The 9,540-nt window shown below is 41.9% G+C and overlaps 1 pseudogene; it reads right to left on the bottom strand.

The window, feature by feature from the left end:
* Positions 1 to 947: 947 nt before the first annotated feature.
* Positions 948 to 6,125, bottom strand: LOC111960958 (alpha-aminoadipic semialdehyde synthase, mitochondrial-like; annotated as a pseudogene).
* Between the last annotated feature and the right edge of the window lie 3,415 nt (positions 6,126 to 9,540).

Genomic DNA, 9,540 nt, shown 5'->3' with positions numbered 1-9,540 from the left:
TTATAATCTCTGAGCAGTTTTAAAATACAAATATAGACTGAGTATACAAAACTTTAAGGACGCCTGCTCTTTCCATGACAGACTGACCAGGTGAATCCAGATGAAAGCTATGATCCCTTACAGATGTCACTTATTAAATCCACTTCAGTGTAGATAAAGGGGAGATACAGTAGGTTAAAAAAGGTTTTTTAAGCCTTGAGACATGGATTGTGTATGTGTGCCATTCAGAGGGAGAATAGGCAAGACAAAAGATGTAAGTGCCTTTGAACGTGGTATGGTAGTAGGTGCCGGGCGCACCGGTTGGATTGTGTCAAGAACTGCAACGCTGCTGGGTTTTTCAGCCTTTCCCTGCTGGGTTTTTCACACAGTTCCCTGTGTGTATCAAGAATGGTCCACCACCCAAAGGACATCCAGTCAATTTGACACAACTGTGGGAAGCATATGTGTAAATTATGTACAAATCTTTGGAACTGTGCAGCAGCTGATCAATAACAGGAATATGTTATGGTCAAGGAAAGACCCTTTGGGTGAGTTTCTGATACACATTGTCTTAGCAGGTCTGCGAAGATTATAAGATCGTTACATGTTATAACGACACTCAGCAAGTTGTGGTTCTCCATGTACAGCCTTATTTAAAGTTGCTTGGAAACTGTTCACCTGCAATGTAACTGTTTGGTTGAGGTAAGGCGATGCTGTGAGGAAATGCCTTTGAAACAAGCAGAAAGTCAGGGTGCATCTCTCACTAGCCTGAGTCTTCCTCTCCTTGTCTCCTGTCCTCCTACAATTTCTACCATATTGCCTTCACCACTCTTCTGAAATAATTGAACTGAATTGAAGAATAGAATTGTATTTTTTCATGTGTGGGGTCTTTTTTGGATCAGTGCAGATGAAGGAGAGGACACCAGGAAAGGAAATCAATATACAATATTTGAGACGCAGCTGATGACTCATGAGTTACTACTCTTGGTACTTGGTGCTTTTGAAGTGAATTGTAAGCCCTCCTCCTGCAGTCTCTTCTGAGCCAGTCCATAGATGTCCTTGGTCATTGGCACCACCAGTCCCTTAATACTGATTTCTCCTGCAGATTGAAAGTCAGTTTTCACTTCACTTTTACAGACACGTTAGGGTTGTACATTCGTCTTTAGCAAAATGAGTGGTTCCCCCAGGGCTTTAACAAAATGGCTGATTACCTCACTAAACCATACTTAACATCTCAGACATCACAAATGCAATGAGGACTCAAGTCTACCCTAGTGACCATCCAGCACCATGCAAGCAGCGATGGCAGCAGGGTAGCCCACAGTCTTGGCCATGGCAGAGTAGCCGTTGGGGTCTCTGTAGACCACCAGGCTGATGTGCTTGGTCTCAAGCTCGCCTGTGGAGTGGCGCAGGCCCACGTCATTCCTCATGATGAGCATGTCCCGCTCGCCTTTATCTAAAGGAGAGGACACGGATGGACCGAGAAGGAGAGAGAGGGTTATACTATTTTTAAATAATCTTTACTGCTATTTTCTGTATAAAGAAAGTAAGAGAAGGAGGAATATAAAGATTAGAGAAAGATATACATATTGGTGTTTGTGGCAGTAAAAGAGTAGAGTGAGAACTTCTGCACATATTACCAAAGTAGGGCCTCTAAGTGCTTAGCCAGTGAAGCACGGTGTCTGCATGGGGGACGACCTCCTTACTCAGCATCCCGAACCTGACCATACAAACAGTATTAATTAAAGACATTTACAGGGGTTAAAGCAAAACAAATCCCATGACTGAAACTTTAGTAGATAACCATAGACTTCCAGTCATAACGCTAATTAGCATTGTTTAGCGAAATTCCAATTCCATTCAAAAGTTTGGGGTCAATTAGAAATGTCCTTGTTTTTGAAAGAAAATCATTTTTTTTGTCCATTAAAATAACATCAAATTGATCAGATATACAGTGTAGACATTGTTAATGTTGTAAATGATTATTGTAGCTGGAAACGGCAGATTTTATGGAATATCCTCATAGGCGTACGTTTATCATTTTAAAAGGCTAATTGATCGTTAGAAAACCCTTTTGCAATTATGTTAGCACAGCTGGAAACTGTTGTCCTGATTAAAGAAGCAATAAAACTGACCTTCTTTAGACTAGTTGAGTATCTGGAGCATCAGCATTTGTGGGTTCGATTACAGGCTCAAAATGGCCAAAAACAAAGAACTTTCTTCCGAAACGCGTCAGTCTAGTCTTGTTCTGAGAAGTGAAGGCTATTCCATGCGAGAAAATGCCAAGAAACTGAAGATCTCGTACAACGCTGTGTACTACTCCCTTCACAGAACAGCGCAAACTGGCTCTAATAGAAAGTGTGGGAGGCCCCGGTGCACAACTGAGCAAGAGGACAAGTACATTAGAGTGTCTAGTTTGTAAAATAGACGCCTCACAAGTCCTCAACTGGCAACTTCATTAAATAGTACCTGCAAAACACCAGTCTCAACGTCAACAGTGAAGAGGCGACTCCAGTTCATGCTTTTCCAGACAGTTCATCAGAGCTTGATGTATGTGCCACAACACCCATAAAGCTAGCCACTAGCTGGCTAATGTTAGCTAGTCAGCTAGCTTGCTAAATCGCGATTTTCGTAAATTAACTTTATGATAAAAATATGCCTAATCGTTTGTCTCTACATTAACTAACATATTCCTGTCAAATGTACATTTTTAGCATGATTCGCTATGACGGTATAATCACTTACATTTGCTTCCATCCTAGTAGTTTTGTCAGCCATCTTTGCTGAAGAAAGTCTAACAGTCACTAGCGCGTGCTGCAGCCTCCCCCAGGTGCTAGTGCTGGCCACGTACAAAAGTTTAAGATAACGATAGAAGTGTTGACGAAAAAATATATATATTGATTTATTTAGGAGGGGGACACGCCGCTTTGGAACCACTGGCGTGGAGATGTAAAGAGATCGCAACATTCTATCTGTCCCAATGGCGCTGATCGTGCACTCACAGATGCCATAATAATGGGACAGATGTTCTCCGTCGCAGTGACTGAGAACTTTAACCCCTGCATTTAGCAAAGATTTGAGTACAACATTTTGAACGGTATCTGGTCAGGACTTGAGCCTCTCACTATTTGAATGTTTCCATCTTGAAGTCGTCTTGGCGGATGATATCGTAGATAGCTCCCTCAAATGCATCGTTAGAGATAGACAGGGGCAAGCCCATCTGTATACTCAGCAGCTCTTTCTGTTGCACAGGGATTTTTTGTTGTTTTTGTTCAGTCTTGTCGGTCAAATCTCCATTCTCCATCTAGTGTATAAGTGATGCAGCGTTTGCTGGGTGTATCCTGGTACTTTAATAACCATTTATGAAAAGCACATTCTAAATTAAGTTAAGTAAATTAAAGAACAAGTAATTCTTTTTTTTACCAAATCTAAATTGTTTATGTAAATTAACTGAATCCCCAACGTTATATTCCATTTAGTTTGAATTCTTCTCCGTGTGCGAGCATGCACAGGCTTTAATCACCACAATGGGAATGAGAAAGCACACGGAGAAGTAACGCTCGAGTCCAACAAAATGGAATATACCATTGAGGACAAAGTTTGGAATGACAATTTCATGTGTACAACATCTAAAGACCTGTATCACTACACTGAGAGCATTGCTGTTTCTCAAAGGACGTATTTCGTCGTTTTTGGAGCCTTTGTTAATGTTTTATCTGTGCCCCTGCAACTGCAGAACGAGCCTGAGGAAGTCTATCGCTGGTGGGGTAAGCTTCTCAAAACCAAGTGAAATCGCATCTTTTAAAGCTGTTATAAGTATCATTATATTTACCCAGGAGACAGGAGCTCTAGCATGGGGCAGGGGTCAGTGTTGATCAGACCCAGCTACACAAAGCCACTCATGGACTTGGAGAAACCCTGTTGGACAGAAATACAACATTTATCCAAAGCGACACAGAACTATCGAGATTGACAGTAACGCCATACTCATCACGCTGGTGTTGGAAGTACCTTGAAGCGGAGTGTTCCTTTGATGAGTGTGTGGACCGGCTCGATGCCGTATTTGGTGCTGTCGCGGTTGGGGAAACCCTCCAGGTGGAAGCCAGGCATGAAGTCCATGGGAGACGTAGACTCCATCAGAGTACCGCCCGCTAGGATGCTCACCACCTGGGGGACATAGAGGAGGATGAAGTTACTCCTAGACACTGATCCTGGGTCAGTTTATCAATTCCGGCCCTAATGGTTAAGTTTAGGATTTGGGGAGGATCTGCTGATCCTAGATGGCTACTGTACCTTGTTGTCCTTGAGGAAGATGGCAGGACTGATGGTATTGAGGAGGACTCCAGCTGAATTTGTAGTGCAGAGGATTGTCTGAGCACTCTAGTGCAGGGAGTCCACCACAGAATGAACTGTATGACTCAATCTAAACACACACATACACACGTAAATGGATTTAAAAACACAATTTGCACGTACACATCTATCAAATGTTTTGTGCATCGACTAGTCAAATGCGTTGTCAACATGCTGGCACATTTGTCCATTTTCCTGTGTGATAGTACAGTCCGTTCATCTTCACGTCAAGATGGGGGAAAAATGAACAAATCAAAGACGCATGGTGTTTCAATCTGTTGGGCCCGCAATCAATATGGCTGCCAAGGAAACTGACAAGATGCCACTCATCCCTTCGACATACGCTCAATCAATCATTATGTGCACAGCACGTACACAGACACACACATGCACAGAATCCCGTATGTGTGCAGATTCCACAATCACCAAAACACTTTCTTTCAAAAGCACAAATCACTTATACTAGATTCTTTCACAATCTCCCTCACGTTTCACTCACAGTGCAGCCGTCCGCCTTGGCTTGGTCGATAAACTCCATAGCCAGCATGTGGTCGATGCCAGGGTCCAGGCCCATCTCATTCACTATGGTGATGCCAGCTTCCTCAGCACTGAAAGGAAACACACAGACAAACACACTCAGCCACACCAGCCCCACGTAGAGACAATATATTCACTTGACTAGTAGCTTATCCTGCCTAATGCCAACTCAAGCAATTAGATCAAGTGTCTTGGTGCCTGCCTGTAGCTTACATCTAGTCAATTGTGTATCAAATAGCCCATGATTAGCATTAAAAGGTCCAATGCAGCCATTTTTATCTCAATATCAAATCATTTCTGGGTAAAAATTATTGGGTAAAAATCAAGTACCTTACTGTGATTGTTTTTAATTTTTAAAAAATGTCAAAAAGAAACAACAATAGCTTCTTAGCAGAGCAATTTCTCAAGCAAGAATTTTGCTAGGACTGTCTGGGAGTGGTCTGAGTGAGGGGCCTAATTGGATGAGCCTAATGGGAGGGATATGTAACCTGAAAACTTGTTGCTATTGGCAGAGAGGTTTGAAACTGCCTTTGTTATTAACTTATACTGCCTGGTGATGTCACCAGGCAAGCCAAAACTCCATCCCACCTAAACAGGCTTACATTTCAGGCGTTCTTTTCAAACAGCTCTTACACTAAAAGGGCATTATCATCATTTTCACAGTATTATACACCTCATCGTGTGGAAATATGTACAAAACACACTGAGCATGCAAAACATTGACACCTGCTCTTTCCATGACATACACTGACCAGGTGAATCGAGGTGAAAGCCATCATCCCTTATTGATGTCACTTGTTAAATCCACTTCAATCAGTGTAGATGACAGGTTAACGAGGGATTTTTAAGCCTTGAGACAATTGAGACATTGATTGTGTATGTGTGCAATTCAGAGGTTGAATGGGCAAGACAAAAGAGTGCTTTGAACGGGGTATGGTAGTCCAGGGTGCAACTCAATATTAGGAAGTTGTTCCTAATGTTTGGTATACTCAGTGTACAATACACAGGGAAATCAAGTTTTTGAGTTCACTGGGCCTTTAAGACCAGATAAAACACATTCTCCATTAAATCTCCACTTCTACATAGATGTTTAGCCCTAACCCTTTCACTCCAGAGGAATCTTCTCTCCATGCACTTCTCTCCCACCTCTGTTGAAGGTCCTTCATGACTGGACTCGGGTAGCTGGCAGTCACCATGTTCACCTTCTTGGTGATGCAGTGCTTGGCGATCACTGGGTGATACCCATACGGCAGCATACTGAAACATAAATATGTGTGTGTGTGTGTGTGTGTGTGTGTGTGTGTGTGTGTGTGTGTGTGTGTGTGTGTGTGTGTGTGTGTTTCTGAACCTTTATTTTGACAGGGAAGGCATATTGAGACCTAGGTCTCTTTTCCAAATGCGCCCTGTATATTGTATAATACAATATAAAATACACATTAAACACACACACAGGTTGTTAGAAATGTTTGCAAATTTATTAAAAATTAAAAACAGAAATACCCTATTTACATAAATGTTCAAACCCTTTGCTATGAGACTCAAAATTGAGCTCAGGTGCATCCTGTTTCCATTGATCATCCTTAAATGGAAGAAGTTTGGAACCACCAATATTCTTCATAGAGCTGGCCATTCGGGCAAACTGAGCAATCGAAGGAGAAGGGCATTGTTCAGGAAGGTGACCATGAACCCGATGGTCACCCAGAGAGCTCTAGAGTTTCTCTGTGGAGATGGGAGACCCTTTCAGAAGGACAACCCTCTTTGCAGCACTCCACCAGTCAGGCCTTTATGGTAGAGTGGCCAGACTGAAGCTACTCTTCAGTAAAATGCACGACAGCCCGCTTGGAGTTTATCAAAAGGCACCTAAAGACTCCCAGACCAAGAGAAACAAGATTCTCTGGTCTGATGAAACCAAGGTTGAACTCTTTGGCCTGAATGCCAAACGCCACGTCTGGAGGAAACATGGCACCATCCCTACGGTGAAGTATGGTGGTGGCATCATGCTGTGTGGATGTTTTTCAGCGGCAGGGACTGGGAGACTAGTCAGGATCGAGGCAAAGACGAACGAAGCAAAGTACAGAGAGATCCTTGATGAAAACCTGCTCCAGAGCACTCAGGACCTCAGACAGGGGTGAAGGTTCACCTTCCAACCAGGACAACGACCCTAAGCACACAAGCCAAGACAACGCAGGAGTGGCTTCGGGACAAGTTTCTGAACGTCCTTGAGTGGCCCAGCCAGAGCCCGGACTTGAACCTGATCAATAATCTCTGGAGACCTGAAAATAGCTTTGCAGCAACGCTCCCCATCCAACCTGACAGAGCTTAAGAGGATCTGCAGAGAAGAATGGGAGAAACTCCCCAAGTACAGGTGAGCCAAGCTTGTAGCGTCATACCCAATAAGACAATGCTGTAATCGCTACCAAAGGTGCTTTAACAAAGTACTAAGTAAAGGGTCTGAAAATTTATGTAAATGTGATATTTCATTTTTTTAAATAAATTATACAAAAATTCAAAAACTCTGTTTTTGCTTTGTCATTATGGGGTAATGTGTGTAGATGAGGTATGAAAAACAATTTAATCAATTTTAGAATAACGCTTTAACCTAACAAAATGTGGAAAAAGTCAAGGGGTTTGAATACTTTCTTGAGTCACTGCATATTATATGCCTTCAGAAAGTGTTCACACCCCTTGACTTTTTCCACATTTTGTTTAGCCCTCCTTCATTTAATATTGATTAAATTGAGATTGTGTACCTGGCCTACACACAATACCCCATAATGTCAGAGGAATTATGTTTGAAAATTAATAAAAAATGAAAAGCTGAAATGTCTTGAGTCAATAAGTATTCAACCCCTTTGCTATGGCAAGCATAAATGAGTTCAGGAGTAAAACATGTGCTTAACAATTCACATAATAAGTTGCATGGACTCACTCTGTGCGCAATAATAGTGTTTAACCTCTCTTGGGTACGTGAAACGTTAGCGTCCAACCTCTTCAACAGCCAGTGAAACTGCGGGGCGTCAAATTCAAATAGAGAAATACTCATTATAAAAATTCAGAAAACAAAACATATTTCACATAGGTTTAAAGATTAACTTCTTGTGAATCCAACCACAGTGTCAGATTTAAAAAATGCTTTACGGCGAAAGCATACCTTACGATTATTTGAGAACATAGCCCACTAGATAATTCATTACAAACAGTAACCAGCCAAGTAGAACAGTTACACAAGTCAGAAATAGAGATAAAATTAATCCCTTACCTTTGATGATCTTCATATGGTTGCACTCAGCAGACATTAATTTACTCAATAAATGTTCCTTTTGTTCGATATAGTCTCTTTATATCAAAAAAACTCAGTTTTGTTCGCGCGTTTTCTTCAGTAATCCACAGGCTCAAACGCAGTCAAAACAGGAAGACAAAAAAGTCAAAATTGTATCCGTAAAGTTCATAGATACATGTCAAACGATGTTTATATTCAAACCTCAGGTTGTTTTAGCCTAAATAATCGATAATATTTCAACCGGACAATAACGTAGTCAATTTAAAAGGTAAACAAGAAACGCCCTCTCTCCGTCTCGCGCATGAAAAAGCTCTGTGACACTTTAGGGTCGACTCATTGAGACTGCTCTTACTTCTTCATTTTTCAGAATACAAGCCTGAAACAATTTCTAAAGACTGTTGACATCTAGTGGAAGGCATATAAACTGCAATTTGAGTCCTAAGTCAATGGATACTGTAATGGCATTGAATAGAAAACTACAAAAACTACTTCCTGAATTGATTTTTCTCAGGTTTTCGCCTGCCAAATCAGTTCTGTTATACTCACAGACACAATTTTAACAGTTTTGGAAACTGTAGAGTGTTTTCTATCCAAATATATCCAAACCATATCTAGTTATATGCATATCATATCTTCTGGGCCCGAGAAGCAGGCAGTTTAATTTGGGCATGCATTTCATCCAAAATTCCGAATGCTGCCTCCTACCCTAGATAAGTTAACAGTATTTTTAAATGACTACCTCATCTCTGTACCCCACACATACAATTATCTATAAGGTCCTTCAGTCGAGCAGTGAATTTCGAACGCAGATTCAACCACAAAGACCAGGGAGGTTTTCCAATGCCTCGCAAAGAAGGGAACCTATTGGTAGATTAGTAAAAATAAAAAAGCAGACATTGAATATCCCTTTGAGCATGGTGAAGTTATTTATTACACTTTGGATGGTGTATCAATATACCCAGTCTCTACAAAGATACTATCACGTTTCAGGTAAGACCCAGATGCAGACAACGTCGAAATAACAACAGTTTATTAATCGAACAGGTGCAGGCAAAAGGCAGGAGACAAAGGGCTGTGAGACATGGGTTTAACTCTGGACACATGAAAGGTAGGATGTATATGAAGGGTAAGGGAGAGTTTGCGGGATTCCACCCGGAGGGGCAGATCCCAGGTGGACAGCCATACCTTCTGGCCTATCCGATACCGGGGAGCCAGGGTCTGGTGGCGATCAGCTTGTTGTCGATACCTGAAGGTGGTCTTGAGGATGGCCGACCGGGCTCTCCTCCAGGTACGACGACAGCGACGGACAAACACCTGGGTAGAAGGTATGCCGACCTCTTCTTCCTGCTCATGGAAGAGTGTGGGCTGATACCCCAGGGAACACTCAAAAG

Source organism: Salvelinus sp. IW2-2015, linkage group LG4q.1:29, assembly GCF_002910315.2.
Source record: "Salvelinus sp. IW2-2015 linkage group LG4q.1:29, ASM291031v2, whole genome shotgun sequence".
NCBI lineage: Eukaryota > Metazoa > Chordata > Actinopteri > Salmoniformes > Salmonidae > Salvelinus > Salvelinus sp. IW2-2015.
The sequence above is the reverse complement of the archived record's forward strand: the minus strand, read 5'-3'. Positions and strand labels throughout refer to the sequence as shown.